The sequence below is a fragment of the Ambystoma mexicanum genome, chromosome 10, assembly GCF_040938575.1.
Source record: "Ambystoma mexicanum isolate Mex_15411 chromosome 10, UKY_AmexF1_1, whole genome shotgun sequence".
NCBI classification, from domain to species: Eukaryota; Metazoa; Chordata; class Amphibia; order Caudata; family Ambystomatidae; genus Ambystoma; species Ambystoma mexicanum.
Window position 1 is genome coordinate 639,227,857 of NC_090932.1, and position 19,850 is coordinate 639,247,706.

Consider the following 19,850-nt stretch of genomic DNA (forward strand, 5'->3'; position numbering starts at 1 on the left):
ACACAAAATCCTGTAGGAGAGTAATGTCAGCAGGCAAAAACTTGATACGTGCATGTCTTGCGTGTATGCATGTATGTAGTTGTGTATGGGATCAGCAATGAAGCACAGGACTCCATCTGTCTACTGTTACATCTTCCACTCCCATACATGTCTGGATGTATATATGGTCATCTACTTCTCCAATAAATTGCTTTATGCATGAGCCAATGTGCCATGCCCTTTTGTGTGTGTATACAAATTATTTGGAATATGCATGTTCAAGTCGATCGGTGTGCCTCTGAATATCATCTGACTTTGTGCAGGTGATGATGCAGAGGATGAGCAGGGCGAGGAAGATGAGGGGGATGAGGCACAGCCATCCACCAATGCATCCTGGGGTGCTGTGTCTGATGAGATTCCTCTGCTGTTGCATGCCATCATACGCAGGCCTGCCGACTCATCTTCCGATTATGCTGTCAAATCAGATGTAGAAGCCATATTGAGGGACATGGTGGCGGGATCAGCAATGAGTAGGCCAGATGCAATGGAGCTCCTTGAGGTCCTAAAGGCTGCTGAGTATGAGGAGGAGAGCCAGGAGACCCTGGGACTGGTAGTGAATGGTCTGCTTCCGTGGTGTATTGTTTGCCTGCAACCTTGCCTCCTACCATCATGGTAGGAGGCTGATGTCAGTGGGAGGACTGTAGAAGGTCAGCCTATAACATTGCACTCACTGCAATGAGCCTGGGCTCCGGCATCCAGACTTGATAGGCCACGCAGATGTGGTGAATGTGTGCCTGCCAGCCACTTGGAGTGATAGGAGGAGTTGCTGCATGCAAGTGCCCAAATGGGCGAGGTCATGTACGAGATGGGCAGGGGCATCCATCGCCTTGTGGAAAGCGTCATCTCCTACAATGTCACACTCATTGAGCAAATGCATTATTGTGTGCTGTTGGGCTGCAAGGATCACTGCCTTTTACCTGCTTCCTGGAACTTCTCTGTGCTGACTGGACTGCAAAAAGATAACTCTGCCTACCACCTGAAGAGTGTATTTAAACATGTTGCACATGCATTGCGCATGCGCAATAGTCGAGTGCATTAATGAGTGATGTCCGGTTGCCAGGATCACTGCTTTTGACCTGCTTCCTGGAACTTCTCTGTGTTGACTGGACTGCAGAGAGTTACTCCACCTACCACCTGAGGAGTCTATTTAGACCTAGTGCACGTGGGTGCATTATTGAGTGCTGTCGAGCTGTCTGGCTGTGGTGGCAGTGGAAGTGGGATCCTACCTCAGTGTATTTGGTAAGATTTTGTATCGACTCTTGCTTTCTCTATTTGATTGCTTTTGTGTTCGACTATTTAAATTATGCCAGCAAGATTGAATAATTACCAGTTGCAGAGCTCTGCAAGGGGCAGTCAACCTAAGCCTGGTAAATCAGCTAAAAAAATTTCCCGCGAGCTCTATGTTAGTTAATTCTACTACGGACTACATACACAGGAGTGCTGAGATTATTTCTAAGAAATCGTAGGCGGGGAAAATAACGGCTTTTTTTCACACCGAGGGGAACGCCTTGGAGAGCGTACCCAGATCTGCGATTCCGCCTGGTGCGAGCCCGCCTTCACCCTTACTGCTTACCATCACCGACTCCTCTCTGCTCACACCTATCGACAATATTTCACTGCGGTGTGAGACTTTAGAACTTGTTGAAATCACCTAACTTTATTAAGATTGTAGAAAGCTTGTAGGACACACAAGATGAGGTAAATGCTGCAACCTGCTCATCGGTTTCACCGAATGGTGATAACGAGTTATTAATAACTGTGAACGCTCTATTTATGTTATGTTCAAACATGGCATAAGAACAAAAGGAGCTTGCTCACAGGGACTGCGGAATTGTGGATGTGATCCTGGCCAACAGTTGCATTGAAACGAATGAAAAGGGTGACGGCATTTTATCTTTTCAATTGAACGCATTAAATGAAAAATTGCCAAGTGCCAGGGATACTGACGACGGCCCTAAAGCGGACCAATGAGGTAAAGGACAAGTTAGTTGGTGAGTTGCCTGTGGTTACAGTTGCTGAACAGCCGGAGCTGGATATGCAAATGGATGGCTCCTTAGAGTTAGCTTCGAGAAAGACTGGGTGGAACACTAAAAGGGCTGGAAAGAGGAGAAGTAAAAAATAATGAGTCGGGCAAAAGCCCCACCTGCTAAACTACCCAGAGAAAATGTATCTTGCTCTAGGTTGAATGCAGGTTCTCTGGCTGTTACCTCAGCACCTAATATTAATATAAAAGGTTGTCTAGTGATAAACCTATGTAGGGCTCCTGGATCGCTGTATGTATGTACGTATGTATTTCATTTTTGTATAGCGCCGGTAGCCCGAGGGCATCAGGGCGCTTAGACGAACAGAGAACACAAAACAGAACACAGAAGGAGGCCAGCCCTGGCTTAACCATGAAGTTGTCCTTAAATCATCCTATCCTAGTTCATCATCTGAAGAGATGGCTTCATAAACGAAAAAGGCAACCGAGTGTCACAGAGGTGTGGCTGGATGTCTCCTCAGACTTCTTGCAGCTTCAAATTCTTCTGAGTCTGATTTGCTCATGCAAAATATGGAAACTTCCATTACGGAAAATTTGGCAAACCCTGTGAGCGCTGAGGCAGTTATGGCTGTGAATGGGCAAACTAATAGGGGGCTGTCAAGTTGAATACATTTTGTGACAAAAAGGTCAATATCATAGTGCTATTTGCCACTGATGACAGTCCTTTTTTGAATAGACAGATGGTTCTTCAATTGCTGCATTGTATTCCACAACTTACTATTATTGCGACCAAAGACATTAACTTAGTGGAATTGCCCATGCCAGTGGCATTAATTGGTCTTTGGTCCATTTTATTTCACTTGTTATAGTAGAGTACCTCTTAAGTGTTTTACTTGAATTTATAAAAATGGGTATCGAAGTTATGTTGGCAAAACAGAAAGGTGATGGCTGGAAGGTTTTGAATAAATCATAACCACTGGCAAAGCTCTGGGCAACCCTCCAGACCATCGTTTTTCAGCCTGCCAAGCCATTACAGAAGGGGAAAAACCATATGCAAATCAGGCTTGGTCCTACCCCAAAAGGGGCAGTCCAGCTCGAACTGCTAGATCACATCCCTTCTGCACGAGACCACAAGCATCCCCAGACATGTTTCAGCCTTGTTGGGCGTCATCAGTGAGGAGTAGCTTGGGTCTCTAGGCCCGGCAGACTCGGGACCCACGTCTGGGCATACCCGTCCCACTCGGGGTGACTTTAGCAAAACAGAAAGGTGATGGCTGGAAGGTTTTGAATAAATCATAACCACTGGCAAAGCTCTGGGCAACCCTCCAGACCATCGTTTTTCAGCCTGCCAAGCCATTACAGAAGGGGAAAAACCATATGCAAATCAGGCTTGGTCCTACCCCAAAAGGGGCAGTCCAGCTCGAACTGCTAGATCACATCCCTTCTGCACGAGACCACAAGCATCCCCAGACATGTTTCAGCCTTGTTGGGCGTCATCAGTGAGGAGTAGCTTGGGTCTCTAGGCCCGGCAGACTCGGGACCCACGTCTGGGCATACCCGTCCCACTCGGGGTGACTTTAGCAAAACAGAAAGGTGATGGCTGGAAGGTTTTGAATAAATCATAACCACTGGCAAAGCTCTGGGCAACCCTCCAGACCATCGTTTTTCAGCCTGCCAAGCCATTACAGAAGGGGAAAAACCATATGCAAATCAGGCTTGGTCCTACCCCGAAAGGGGCAGTCCAGCTCGAACTGCTAGATCACATCCCTTCTGCACGAGACCACAAGCATCCCCAGACATGTTTCAGCCTTGTTGGGCGTCATCAGTGAGGAGTAGCTTGGGTCTCTAGGCCCGGCAGACTCGGGACCCACGTCTGGGCATACCCGTCCCACTCGGGGTGACTTTAGCAAAACAGAAAGGTGATGGCTGGAAGGTTTTGAATAAATCATAACCACTGGCAAAGCTCTGGGCAACCCTCCAGACCATCGTTTTTCAGCCTGCCAAGCCATTACAGAAGGGGAAAAACCATATGCAAATCAGGCTTGGTCCTACCCCAAAAGGGGCAGTCCAGCTCGAACTGCTAGATCACATCCCTTCTGCACGAGACCACAAGCATCCCCAGACATGTTTCAGCCTTGTTGGGCGTCATCAGTGAGGAGTAGCTTGGGTCTCTAGGCCCGGCAGACTCGGGACCCACGTCTGGGCATACCCGTCCCACTCGGGGTGACTTTAGCAAAACAGAAGTTATGTTGGACATGACTGCTGATACAGGACCTATATCCCGGGTTAGAGTCTCGACCAGATTCTATAGCTCATCATCCTTTCACAGAAGAGAAATATCCACTACATTTCATTTGTTGTCCTGCCCAAGGGCAGTCCAGCACCGAAATGCCTGGCAATTTTCTCCTGAACAAGAGTACCAACAGCAACCCCAGACACGTGTTTCAGCCTGGTTGGGCCTCATCAGTGAGGTGGAGCTGTGCCTCTGTAAGAACAGTGAGCAAGGGTTTCACATCTGGATTACCCTAGTAACTTAGGGTGAAAACCCAAAGCTACTTAATATGCAAATTGATGGCTTGCTGATTGAGTTTGCTGAAACCCTCTAGAGCACCTGGGTGGGGCGGCATACTCAATGTGGTGCTTAAGGCTTCTACATTTCCCTGGGCGAATATTATTCAAACTATCTTTATTAAAATTGTTCATTCAGGAATTATCCATGAGGGCTGGAAGAAATAAACCTGGTACCGGTATTCAGGAAGGCATCAAGGGATTACCGTAAACATTAGCAGTTGTTGGCACTAACTGATTCTATCGCTAAAACCTTTTCAACATGCTTATTACATAAATTAAATAAATGGGTGCTAGATACAAATCTGTTAAGTTCCAGCAAACAGGATGTAGGAAAGAGTCGGATACTCAGCATAGCATTTGGACTATTCTTTATTTAATTAGACCAACGTTAGCTACTAAAGGACTGAAGTTGTAATTTTGTTATGTTGATTATGCCATTGCTTTTGATTTGGTCTCTTGGAAGAATCGTCATTGGCAATTTATGAAAACTAATCATGGGCTTTACAACGTATGCGTGGCTAATTTGCATGAATGATTAGCTACATTTCTTCATTTTACTCCACGTATTGGTGCCAGCGCATTAGCTTGGCTGTCATATGCCGAAGACAGGATTATTTTAAATAGAACTGCCATTGGCTTCCAACGCACTATGCAAGCCCTTTCTGATCATTCTAGTGCAAATGAGTTGATGCTGAATCTCCAAATAAACGAAATAATGATAATTGGTGAACACCCCAAAAGATCTTGTAAATGTGTGTGGAAAATTAACAGTACTTCTTTTGAGGTGGTTGATGAGTATAATGACTTGGCTTTTAAGATTAGTTCTCGATTGAATGGCAACATGCTGACTGCCTCCATTATGCCTACAATCCTCAAGAAAACACGTTTAATTAAATCCTTCATTATCGTACATGGGGTTTATTCTCTTGAAGGGCTAAATCTAAATCTAGCCTTAAACCAAGAATTGTATATGGCCTGGAAGCATTTCAAGGAAAAGAGGTGGGTTAGCTACCCCTTGTTGAGGGGAACATTTGGAGATGCAATTTGGGCCTTCCTAAGCGTGTGTCGATTTAAGCTATCTGTTGCGAACTAGGTCTCATGTCATTAATGACCCATTGGAAAATTGCACATAGCACTTAATATTTGCAAATGATGTCAAACTATTGGAATGTAAGAAAACACAAGGGGGGTGGTCCTGGCTGAAACAGTCAAAGCTGATTGCAAATTATTGAAATGCAAATAAAATTTGTTATGTATCTAATCCTTTGTTATGGTACTTATTCGTATAAATCCAAAGGAAAGATGGAGAGGTACCAGGGAGAAGGAGTGTATACCACAAAACACTTAATTGATATAAGACTGGGAGTCTTTTTTATTTTTTGCCCTCAGTCAAGTATTCATTATTAAACAAACCAAGGTCGCATAGACCTGTAAATGATACAAACATTACATTATATTGCATTATACAGAATATTCATTATTTCACATATTCAGACATGTAAACAGCAAAAACACATTGATGCATAGATCAATAGAACATTTTTTGTTGCTCTAACACAAAACCTTGGATAGGTCTAACAAAAGCCAGGCTGGAGGGTGACCAAAGTAGATCGTTCTGAAGCAACGTTTTTTAAGGTTGAGTAGGTCTTCGCCTGATGCTGTGGACGCTAGAGTTTGTTGGGCGCCCTCAATATTAAAGAGGGTGGGTCCTTGAATAATCTCTAGAATTTGTTCTTCCGTGAAGCTAAGAGTTTGATCCATGATGGATAACTGGATCCAGTGGAGGTAAAAGGGCAGAATTAACCAACAATAATGGGTCAGACGACCAGAGGGAGTCCTAAGCTAAAAAGGCATGAGTAAGTGTAGAAGAGAAAATACAAGTTGCAGGTCCCTATTATAGCAGACAGCTATATCTTAAAGAGAATATACGGGAGGGAAAGCCCAAACTATGCACAGGACTAAGGGCTGTCATTAGCAAGAAAACACAAGGGGGGTGGTCCTGGCTGAAACAGTCAAAGCTGATTGCAAATTATTGAAATGCAAATAAAATGTGTTATGTATCTAATCCTTTGTTATGGTACTTATTCGTATAAATCCAAAGGAAAGATGGAGAGGTACCAGGGAGAAGGAGTGTATACCACAAAACACTTAATTGATATAAGACTGGGAGTCTTTTTTATTTTTTGCCCTCAGTCAAGTATTCATTATTAAACAAACCAAGGTCGCATAGACCTGTAAATGATACAAACATTACATTATATTGCATTATACAGAATATTCATTATTTCACATATTCAGACATGTAAACAGCAAAAACACATTGATGCATAGATCAATAGAACATTTTTTGTTGCTCTAACACAAAACCTTGGATAGGTCTAACAAAAGCCAGGCTGGAGGGTGACCAAAGTAGATCGTTCTGAAGCAACGTTTTTTAAGGTTGAGTAGGTCTTCGCCTGATGCTGTGGACGCTAGAGTTTGTTGGGCGCCCTCAATATTAAAGAGGGTGGGTCCTTGAATAATCTCTAGAATTTGTTCTTCCGTGAAGCTAAGAGTTTGATCCATGATGGATAACTGGATCCAGTGGAGGTAAAAGGGCAGAATTAACCAACAATAATGGGTCAGACGACCAGAGGGAGTCCTAAGCTAAAAAGGCATGAGTAAGTGTAGAAGAGAAAATACAAGTTGCAGGTCCCTATTATAGCAGACAGCTATATCTTAAAGAGAACATACGGGAGGGAAAGCCCAAACTATGCACAGGACTAAGGGCTGTCATTAGCAAGAAAACACAAGGGGGGTGGTCCTGGCTGAAACAGTCAAAGCTGATTGCAAATTATTGAAATGCAAATAAAATTTGTTATGTATCTAATCCTTTGTTATGGTACTTATTCGTATAAATCCAAAGGAAAGATGGAGAGGTACCAGGGAGAAGGAGTGTATACCACAAAACACTTAATTGATATAAGACTGGGAGTCTTTTTTATTTTTTGCCCTCAGTCAAGTATTCATTATTAAACAAACCAAGGTCGCATAGACCTGTAAATGATACAAACATTACATTATATTGCATTATACAGAATATTCATTATTTCACATATTCAGACATGTAAACAGCAAAAACACATTGATGCATAGATCAATAGAACATTTTTTGTTGCTCTAACACAAAACCTTGGATAGGTCTAACAAAAGCCAGGCTGGAGGGTGACCAAAGTAGATCGTTCTGAAGCAACGTTTTTTAAGGTTGAGTAGGTCTTCGCCTGATGCTGTGGACGCTAGAGTTTGTTGGGCGCCCTCAATATTAAAGAGGGTGGGTCCTTGAATAATCTCTAGAATTTGTTCTTCCGTGAAGCTAAGAGTTTGATCCATGATGGATAACTGGATCCAGTGGAGGTAAAAGGGCAGAATTAACCAACAATAATGGGTCAGACGACCAGAGGGAGTCCTAAGCTAAAAAGGCATGAGTAAGTGTAGAAGAGAAAATACAAGTTGCAGGTCCCTATTATAGCAGACAGCTATATCTTAAAGAGAATATACGGGAGGGAAAGCCCAAACTATGCACAGGACTAAGGGCTGTCATTAGCAAGAAAACACAAGGGGGGTGGTCCTGGCTGAAACAGTCAAAGCTGATTGCAAATTATTGAAATGCAAATAAAATTTGTTATGTATCTAATCCTTTGTTATGGTACTTATTCGTATAAATCCAAAGGAAAGATGGAGAGGTACCAGGGAGAAGGAGTGTATACCACAAAACACTTAATTGATATAAGACTGGGAGTCTTTTTTATTTTTTGCCCTCAGTCAAGTATTCATTATTAAACAAACCAAGGTCGCATAGACCTGTAAATGATACAAACATTACATTATATTGCATTATACAGAATATTCATTATTTCACATATTCAGACATGTAAACAGCAAAAACACATTGATGCATAGATCAATAGAACATTTTTTGTTGCTCTAACACAAAACCTTGGATAGGTCTAACAAAAGCCAGGCTGGAGGGTGACCAAAGTAGATCGTTCTGAAGCAACGTTTTTTAAGGTTGAGTAGGTCTTCGCCTGATGCTGTGGATGCTAGAGTTTGTTGGGCGCCCTCAATATTAAAGAGGGTGGGTCCTTGAATAATCTCTAGAATTTGTTCTTCCGTGAAGCTAAGAGTTTGATCCATGATGGATAACTGGATCCAGTGGAGGTAAAAGGGCAGAATTAACCAACAATAATGGGTCAGACGACCAGAGGGAGTCCTAAGCTAAAAAGGCATGAGTAAGTGTAGAAGAGAAAATACAAGTTGCAGGTCCCTATTATAGCAGACAGCTATATCTTAAAGAGAATATACGGGAGGGAAAGCCCAAACTATGCACAGGACTAAGGGCTGTCATTAGCAAGAAAACACAAGGGGGGTGGTCCTGGCTGAAACAGTCAAAGCTGATTGCAAATTATTGAAATGCAAATAAAATTTGTTATGTATCTAATCCTTTGTTATGGTACTTATTCGTATAAATCCAAAAACTATTGGAATGTGACAACATTGTTTAGCCACTATGCTCTTATGATAAGAGGACTGGTGATTCTATGATTACTTTAAACAAATGTATGGTTGAAGCGGAACATTTTCAAAGTACGACTGATTTTAAAATTGAGCTCCCTTTTAATTTTGGTATGCCCTTTATTTTAATGATAAAAAAGGCTTTGGTCTGGGATAGAGGATATTTAGTGGATAAATTGTTGCATAAAGTCAAATATTATCAATATTCGAGGCAAAGTTTCCCTTTTCTGGATCCATTTAGCTATATCATGAAAGCTCACAATGGTCTACTAAGTAAGGCATTGCATAATGCGTCTGAGGTTTAACTTGCTTCACACTTATGAAACTGTTGGATCTTGGTCTAAAATCCCATATGAACAAAGGAAATGTAGGTTGTGTGATAAAGGGATTGAGACCTGCAGACATGTGTTAACTAATTGCATATGTCTCTGTGACCTTTATATGACGGGTTACTCATTGTTTGTTAGGATGAATCATATAAATTGGATCAGTTCTGGAGTCAAATCTACTCTGTGGGTCATTGGTTCTAACTGCTGCAGCTCATTTTATTTGGAAAGAATTTGAGAACTTGGGTTTGTAAATATATGAAGTGATTGTTATTTATGGTTGAAGTGGTGTGTAATTGAAATAAAATTATTCATGTATCATTTTTTTAATTATATTGAATGTATGTTTCTGATGTATTGGTTAAAGGTTTATAAATAAACCATATACACAATAATAATAAAAACAATTGCGCACTCACTGCCATACTACGCCTCTTGTGACAGGAGAGGAGAGAGGACATACAACACCAGAGCCAAGCGACTCCCAATATGGGTTCCACCTGGAGGTAATCCCTGCATGATGAGTCTTTTGCTTCAATGTGCATCCTGCAGCAAGAGATGGTCACCTCAAGGCAAACTTTGCTTACAGAGCTATTGGCCTCAAGGGCAAGCCACCTCTAAGACACAGATTCCTTGAGACAAACTCTGCAAGAGGAGATGTTGGCCGCAAGGGCCCTCCACTGCCAAGAGATGGCTGCCTTATATCAAACTCGCAGCATGAAGTTGGAGATGTCAAGGGTCACCATGCATGCTGACTCTTTGGCCATTCGTGATAGCCACAATCAGGAGCTTGTTGCAATTGGGGCTCTCATGCACTCATCACTCTCACGTGTAGCGCTAGCCAATGAGGACCAGGATTTGGCATTGTGTGGTCAGAGTGCACCATCCCTGGATCCACCACAGGATGAGGTTTCCAACTGAACCATGCAGGTGATGTCATTGGGCATGTCCCCACAGACCTCTATCCTCTTGCCACCACAAAACCTCTTCATGCACCCTGGTGTCATTGTACCCGTGGAGGGAGTATGGATTGGTTTCTGATTCCGTTGCCTCCCATTCAAGGGGGACTGTGTTTATTTTGTCCTGATGACAGGGCCATAGTGCACATTGAGGATGGGGACTGGACATGTGGATATTCTCAGTGAAGTCAACTGTTGTGGTCTTGTGGATTGCTACAACCTTGCACGTACAGGTAAACATTCCATTCAACATTGATGTTCGCTTGTGCAGTCTGTTAGACAGGCTCCTTTATCTGGGCCAAACAAATTTCCAATTTCATTCAGATTTCTCTCTCATTATGTGGCCACAATCCCTGAGAGGCCAACCCAAGCACCCTATTTCCACACAAGTCCCCATTACCACTGCTCTGCTGCACTGACCCTCTTAGGACCAATGTGGATGCCCACTGTTAGGTGAAGATGGTGAGGGATTCACAGCCAATGGCAGTACCACCAGGTACGTTTGTGCACTAACACACATTAGCATGGCTGGTAATATATGCAGCCCAAAGTGGCATGATGTTGCACACGTAGGGTTCCGCATGTATGGGAACATATGGTGATAATTGGGTGGTGATCACTGTCACTTAAGATGTGAATTATCCGATATAATTCTGTGTGTGCATGTCCCCTTCATCAGGTATGCATGTGCTTTGTGTTACTGGTTACACCTCGACAACATTCTGCTTTGAGTCCATCTAATCGGGATGTTCCTGTGCACATGTTTTTGGTGAGGACAGATGCAGTAGCTTCTTTTTGTTTTGCAACACACTTAAACTCCCGTCATGTTACCCTTCAATGCTATTTCCTGACAAATGTCAAGTCGCCACTCTATGATCAGAGGTTGACTGGACTATAGGGAACTCCAGAAATGTCCTGGTAGGCTTCTTCATCCTGTCCATCTTTAGTGTGGCATTTCAAAATGTAATCATTGTGAAAGGGTTGGGCTTGCTGAAAATGTGGTGGCTTAATAAACTACCTTGTTATGCTGTACTGGGGGCTATACTGTATGTCCCTAGACAAGAGAGAATTGTATGTCTGTGCCAACAGAAGGACAATATTGAGACACTTAAACATGTTCTCACTAGCTGTCCCTAATTGGAAACTGCCCGCTCTAGATCATTAAACAAGTTTGTTAATGATAAAGATACTTTATGCTCGTCCACATTTTGGGGCAGATGTTTGCTGGTCTTCCGGAGGCATTCAGAACACTCCGGAGTCTGGTGTGAAACACCGAGACCTGTTACATCTTCTGTTTCCACACAAATCCGCATTAAACATCAAGGAAATAAAGCATCTTCCCACGTTAGGCGTACTCATATTAATAAGGTACGTGTTCAGTCGTTCAGAAAGTGCTGGGGATTGCCATGGCAACACGGACGCTCTGCGTTGTTGGGATCACGTGTCTTTTCACGTTGAACCCAGTGTTGGCTAATCACGTGACGGGTCTTTGGACTATTAATGCATCATTCGAACTTGGCGCTTCGCTTCTGAATTTGTATTTCTATTGCCCTGTTTCGTGTTCTGGATTTCTTGATATTCTTGTGACTTCGGCTTGCTCACTGGATTCCTTTGGATTGCACTCTTGTATTATATCTACGTACCTGTTTTTCTGACCTCGGACCGCTGATCAATCTGCTTGCCTTGTGATTCTGTCTTCCATTCCTTTACTGGTTTTTGTCCTCGGACTACTCACCGACCTGCTGCTGCCACTCCCTGGTTCTTCCTTACCTGTACTGTATTTACCGTGTGGACTTCACTCCCTTCTGGAGTGCTGAACTATAGACGCTTTGTATTGCTGATTAGGCGTCCTCATGCCGGCGGTGGGTAGGTGGATCAAGGAACATTTCTCGGACTCTGGGATTGTGTTATACAGGCGTCCGCGTGCTGGTGGGTGTTAGGATTTTCTGGACTTAACTTGGATATCTGAATTTTCCTTTTCTTCATGACTCTAGAAGAAACACACAGATGGTAAGAGCGTTCCATGTATTCACATTCAGTACTTTAGCGATATTCATGATTAGTTTCTAATTGTTGGTATTCTTCTAGGTTAGACGTCTCACGGTTCCTCTTACTGATTCTTGCTAACCTTTGCAGGTATTACCTTGTCTTGCCTTCTTAGATTGGGTTAATTCCATCATCTGCTGTTGCTAATTGTTACTTCCTTTGTAGGTTGGCGGTTCCTGTGGCGTCCATCCATGTTTTGGTTAATAGATCCTTCAGGGGTATTTTCTAAGTCTCTCTGAAGGGTATATTGGCAGAAAGAACTTGTCGGCTAAACGACGCGTTCAACTGCCAAGAGTTACCTGTGCTTCATTGGCACAAATATCAAGCCTATGCTGACAGCTGGGGACACTTCCAGCTATGACAATTGCACTTAATGACGTTTGGATATTGTTTTTACTGATGCTGGATAGAAAGGAATGAAATGTTTGACGTTGATTGATCTTTTCTTTTATGCTTTTTTTAACTTTTTTGTAATTGACTATTGTAATAACTATTTGATGTAATTTAGTAGAATCTGTTTTATATTATTATTATCATTATTATTATTATTATTATTATTATTTATTTATTTGTATACCGTAATAAAACTTTCACAAATATCAATTTTCAATACAATTAGAATACATATACTAAAACATTAAAAGTTAGTCTAATACAGTACCACAATATACAGTTACAAATTTCATTACAATACCTTAATGTCTAGCTTTACAAGCACATCTTGGCTAATAATAAATCACATCCACTTCAATTAAACCAAGTAATTAATTGCCAGCACTATATTTCATTAAAATACATCCACATATTATCATCCAAGATTAATAGTATTAATTAATAGTATTAATAAACAACTATCAATTAGCAATCCTATCAATCTTGTTAATCTTAATATAATAAATAGTAAAATTGTAAAACTGTGAAAACCCCAGTTAACATATTTAAAATGTCCTTTATGAGTGTACCCCTAGTTGATTGTGTGTCCCACCCCGGTCTGCTGTCATTAATACCCAGCATTTCCCATGGTCAGTACACTCGGCAGCAATTTCTGGATAATGTTCCACAGTCTGTATAAAGCAAAGTGTAGCATTTGACTTTCCGCGTTCAAGCAGTATGTCCAAAAATGTTCAGTTTGTAAATATTCAAGATTATGCACATAGCACCCAAAAATCTGTGTAATTGCAGGTGCCAAACCCAGACACTCTGTAAACAAATGTCTTGCAGTTTCCATAATACTCTCAATTTTACATATCCGGCATGTACGTTCTTTGCAAGGAATATTGTTGTAGGATCCAACCTTTAACAGTACAGGTAACTGGTTGGTCCTTAGCCTAAACAGAAATATTATCAGCGCTGGGCTTGGACAACATCTAATACATGTCTGCGTCATTAAGATATCTGTGTGTGACACATGCCACTTCCTTATTTGAACTTAGAATATACAAATGGTTGTGATTGTTAGTCCAGTCCCACATGCGCAACTTCTTTTTGAATATCCGTTTTAAGACTGTAATGCTAATGGCTCTACTGAAATTGGGGCTCCAAGCAATTTTCCCTAAACATTGTCCAACCCAGCTATCAAAATCCTTACTTACAGCTTTCAAAGAACTGCCAGCATTATTTGCCAATAATGAGAGAAGTTCACATTGCAGGGAGGAGTTCTTTTTAAGATATGACTCCCTGCCTTGCAATAGCCTGTCCCTTCAATGACAACAGGCCCAGCTCCAGTCTGAAATATTCAATGGGCATAGACCATGCCGGTCCCAGGACAGTTTTCCAGAAGTAGCTCTCTACTCTATCTAGCCACTGCATATCTTGCATTTCCACTGCATTCTTTATATGTGAAAAACGATTTGCATGTACATAAAAAAAAAGAAAATGTGTAATATGGGGCCACATTGGGCAGTTTTCCAAGGGCCCCTTTGTGTCGCAGTCCACCCCTGTCCATGATGCATGACCATGACATGACTCTCACAATCCATGAAAGAGGATGTCCCGATGACAAGTATGCATGTGGATTATGTATGTAGTATGCTGTGCATTGCTGGTGATGGACGGATGTCAGAGTACTAAATGTCTTATTCATGTGTCATGGGTAATGTTTCTGATATGTTCCCATTAATGTGATCAAGAACTGTTGATGGTGAGGGATGTGTAACCTTACATCATTCATTCATATTTGTGTATTCTGTGACTGGCTTAATTGCTTTGTGGTAGATCTGGAGGACATGTGCATTATAGGGCAGGGGACATGTTGAGAGTTTCAGAGATGTGCATGAGGAGGGGGTGGGTGGGCAGCTGTTGATTTTCCCCATTGCAGGAGCACGTACATGGCAGTTGTGAGTGGACGTGAGCAGTACCAGCAGCAAAGGTGCAGAGGAACCCAGCAGCAAAATGGCAGTCGGGTAAGACACATTTTGTTGCACTTGATGGAAGCGACTCAGGGGAAGACATGTGATTGAGACATCATGCCAGGGGCTGACTTTGCATTTTCTGGGATTTTGTGAGTGTGACATGGGCACTTTTCTTGCTACTTCACATGAGTGTGAATTTGGCTTCTGCACTTCAAGTGAAGGATGGCAAGAAGTTGGCAGTGTGCTATTGATACTATGGGGCACACAGTGTGCACCAATCCATTAGACACATTCTCAGTGTGTTGTTATGGGCAAGCTGCATCAGCCCGATTGCATAATTGAAGGTCAACAGGGATGTGCCTTTACTGTGTGTGTTGCACAGTGGTTGTAATTCATGCAAGCAGGTTAGTACTACTTGGTTGCATGTGCCCAGTCCCTGTGCCTTTTGACCTGCTAAAGGAATGGATGGTGCCTGTAGAATAGGGCAACAGCCTCCCTGCATCTCTACTGCTATTCCACAACAAGTGGCAATATTATGCAGGACACAACATGCCACAATTACTTTGCATACTACAGGGGGTACATAGAGCAATATGCCACCTGATTGGTCAAGGAAGCGGCGTTTCACGCAACACACAGAGAATTGATTAACCCTGCTAGGTGGACTAATAACAAAAAACAATAGCTAAGGGCAACAATGTAAGCCAAGCCATCCTCCAAGCCATCAGACACTGCATCAACCCAGAGTCTGAGAGTCCCATAGCACACTCCATCAAATGAGCCATCACCATAAACTCTTTCTTTGTTAACAAGATCAACATCATCTACAAACTCAAAGACACCAACACTGCAAATAATAGCACACTACACATCCCATCTCTCAATACCACAGCTACCTGGACAACTTTCAAAACACTGACTATGGAAGACCTCACTGACACCTTAACATTCCTCAAGGCCACATCGTATGCCGGAAACATCCTCCCTGCCTCTGTACTCAAGAGCCTTCTGACTGGAGCACTCAACCCCAATCATCAACTGCTCCCTGGCTCAAGGCAACATCCCCTCAGCCGCTCACAACCAGAAAAATCCTCACACATCTTGAGAACACAACTGCAGACCCTGATATTCTTAGTAACTACTGCCCCATCATCCATCGTCCCTTCCTAGGTAAGATCCTTAAGATAGCAGTAGCCATGCAACTCCTCCAGTGTTTACTTAGCACTTGATGGGGCATGTTTGTTGTTTGCACAGTGCCCTCATCCCCACGGCCATGTTATTCCTAATTTTCCTCCTTTAATGAGGATTTTGCATGTCCCGCCCCCTTTTTATACTTCATGCTGGCCATTCCCACGTGCTGCATTCTTGCCCACACAAACCACTCACGCAGGTTTCTAAGTGGGAAGGGCCAGCGCAAAGTCCAATTTGTGAATCGCGAAAAAATCATTAACTGTGGCGCAAAGTGTACTTTTGGTGAATTAGGGCCTTTATCTCAAAGTTCCCCAGCTGATTTGTGATTCTACACTATATTTTCAGGAATACCTTTACCGTTGGCCCTTGAGTCATTTCTGAACAAAAGAAAGAGCTGCCTTGATGCACGCAGCAGAGTTGTGGGGGTTTAGAGTTGAGCTGGGATGGATGCAGTTTTTCCTGTCTCTACATGCACTACTAAACTATACATTCTCTTTGTGACCCAGGATGATAAGATTGTGAAAGCTACCCTGGACAAGGTAAAGGTTTGCCCAATGTAGTTCAGGGTTAACTTATAGAGTAAGGAGAAAAAGAGTCCTTTTAACAGTGTCCTTGAGGAACTAAAGCGAAAAAACGCCTTTTAGGTCTCTATGATTTAAATATAGTAAATATATGGTTATGACTTCCGCCCCCTGACTTGAGCCAGTTCTTCTAAAGTTGCAGAAACTTCTCAAGACTTTCCTTTTCTCCTATTCCTTCCCTCTCGCCCTCCGGTGCTAATTCTCCCTCTGACGCTATTACTGGAGACTGGTCCCTTCAGCGTCATACTGGGGTCAGACCAACCCCCACCAGTCCCCCCTGCATCCTTTGCCAGCACATGCCCTCGGGCTCCTTTTCCCGAACTAGCCCAACTTGGTTCACCCTGCCCACCGACATTGATGAAGGATAGCCTGGGGCAACACGTTTGTCTTGGAAGCAATACAAAGCAGCGTCACACAGGTTTGAATCCTGATCTTGCCCTTAGAAACCACAACGCTGGTATTAAGTGTGTTATAAATGAACAATTATATAAATAAATTAAATCCTCCCTTTTCCCCTCTTCTCCTTGCACTTGCCCTCTTGGCCCGCGCAGCACTTCCCTGCCCCTTTCCTGGGGGCACAGCACTCCAGCACTTCTCCCTCTACCCTCTCAACCCCTGCACTTACCACCTTCTGAAGCACGTGCACAGTAGGATTGTCACAAGGCCATTGTTAGGGAGAATTCTCCAGAATGGCTAATTTGCCTTACCTACTGAGTCCCTCAGCAGCTTTGCTGGATTTCTAGGATTAATTTTTTCACCTGGTAAGAGTGTAAGCCTTTTTTCCCACTCTTACATGTGTTTTGCTGTGTGTTTTACATTTTTTATGTTCATAGACTGTGGAGTCTCACCTACTCCATAGGCATCATCTTTTTACTGCTTTTTACTGTGTGTCACACAGCACCTTTAGTGCAGTGACACAGGGTTATCATTTTCAGACTTCCCACTTTAAACTCCATTTTCTGGGACTGACTACTGTCTCCCAGAATATGTAAAGTTGCCATTGACTTTATTAGTCATTTTAAATTCACAGACCAGTACAAACTATCTTCTATAGAGTACTGGAAAGGATTAATAGTTATTCCTTTCTGTCTGTCTCTCATGGAACATTATTTTGTTCCCCTTTCTTTAAGAATTGGCTGGTGGCAGTGGTATATACCATGTTTTTCCTACCGCGGACTATAAAAATAGCCTTGGTACTGTTTTAGGCTATGTTAGTAGCCTCAAACTTTAATCCGCTGGACCCCTTTTATTTTTATTTGGTTCTTGCTGGGTTTATTCGCCATTTCTTTTTGTAAAGGTCTTTCTCGTGTTTTATTCTGCGCGCCAAACCAGGTTTGGTTCCTTTGTTCGCCGTCCTTTGGCGGGCTTCTGCACAGAAGCCCTCCTTAGGTGCCTGAGAGTCTAGGTAGACAGGATATGAGGGAGGGGTTTTAGGCCCCCTGCACAGGGTCTCCTTGGAGACCCAAGTCGCACTCTTATTTGATTGGCTAGGTGACTGTCCTGCCAGGACAGCCACCCTGTTGTGTGATTGACAGCCAGGCTGTGTGAATGTGGGGAATACTGCATAAAAAGCAGATCTCTAAGACTTGGAAGGCAGAGTCGCCACTGGATTGAGAGAACTGAAGAGAAGCTGAAGGAAGAGCACTACTGCAACTGCTGAACCTACCAGAGAAGCCCTGCTGTGGGTCTGAATCTCCTACACTTCGCCGACAGAGAAGATCTGCAAGGAATCTTCTTCCCTTGAGCTGGTGGGACCAACCAGTTCGCCAAACACCAAGCAAGGCCTGCATCCCCTGGTCGAATTTGCTGTGCATCGCTGCAGTGAACTGGATAGCCAGGAGGACCGGACCCTGTTTGGGTTTTAAGGAGCACACCTTTTATTCGTTGCTTTGCTCTGCTGCTGGTTTCTTCTCTGGGCAGTGCAGGATCCTCCAGTCTTCCTCCTTCTTGTCAGTCTGACAGTCGCTTCAGGAACCGTGAGCCTGCAGGGCCTGCCAGGACCTTCTGACTCAGCTACAGCATTCTTCTTCTAATAAGGTACTGTTCAAATCCAGTTGTTCGTTCCGTCCGACCGCGGTGAACGTGTTTGAAATCTTTTGCTAATCCGAGGGCTTGTCCTTCTCTGCTCTTTTAAGTAACCTTTCTTCTGACCAACTTCGTTTCGAACTCTTGGTAAAGACTTAATCACAAACTACTCTGAACTGTGTGATCCTCTGCAAAGACTCTGAACCATTAACATTGGCCCAGGTCTATTGATTTGAATCCTAGTTGTAGTAAGCCTTTTCTAGATTGCCCTGCCTACTTACTTGTTGGTGCTGCTTGATTTTGAATAACCTTGTCTTTCCCTCCCTTTTTAAATTACTGGAGTGCCATTTTGCTCACACTTCATTTTGAGCTTAATTTATCCAGAATACATTGGGCGGTGTGTAGTGTATTAAGATTGTGATTTTCTGCTGCTTCATATTAGTGATATGTTTTACAAATGATGGTGTAAATAAAAATATATTCTTTTACTCAGAAACCTTGAGTCAATGTTTGTTTGAACCATAGTAATTGCTGTCCTTTGTGTAACTTCTGATACTGCTCACTTTACTCTTGAGATAAGTCTGGCTGCTCAGCTATCACTACCACTTTACTGTGTAGTACAGGCTTGTACCAAAGGTGAATTTGTACTTTCACTTGTAGTCTTAATTGTGTGTGGTTTTCCCAAAGGGCACTGCATATGATTCTGCCTAACAGCCATTATAACCGTTTTATGTTTTTACTGTTATTCCCTTGTCCCCCGCCCCATCTTGTCTTGTGATGCCTGGAAAAACTTGTGTATAGGTGCCATACAAATGTCCAATAAATAAATAAATTGAGCTACCTGATTTCTGTTTTATGCCATATGAGATTGTAAAATCGCATGTACTTGTGGTTAAGGAAAATAATTGTGAGTGGTCCAAGAATAATATGCATTGTCCTGAATTTGTGTAAGATTTATGGCATGGAGTAACAAGGAGAGTATACATCTTTGAGTGTGGGAACTGTGTTTGGAGACGATGCGGCCAATGTCTCTAGTGCTTCTCCCTTTTAAAAGTATAACTTTAAGGCTGGAAACAGCTACGTTCAAATCACACGGTGATAGGTGTAATTGGGGGTGATATGGTGCGGTATCCCTGGTACTACTAAATCAATAAGAAATCAGAAACACATGTTTAAAAAAAAACTTGCTTTTTCAGAAAAAAAGTAAAATTATACATTTAGTTGTTTTT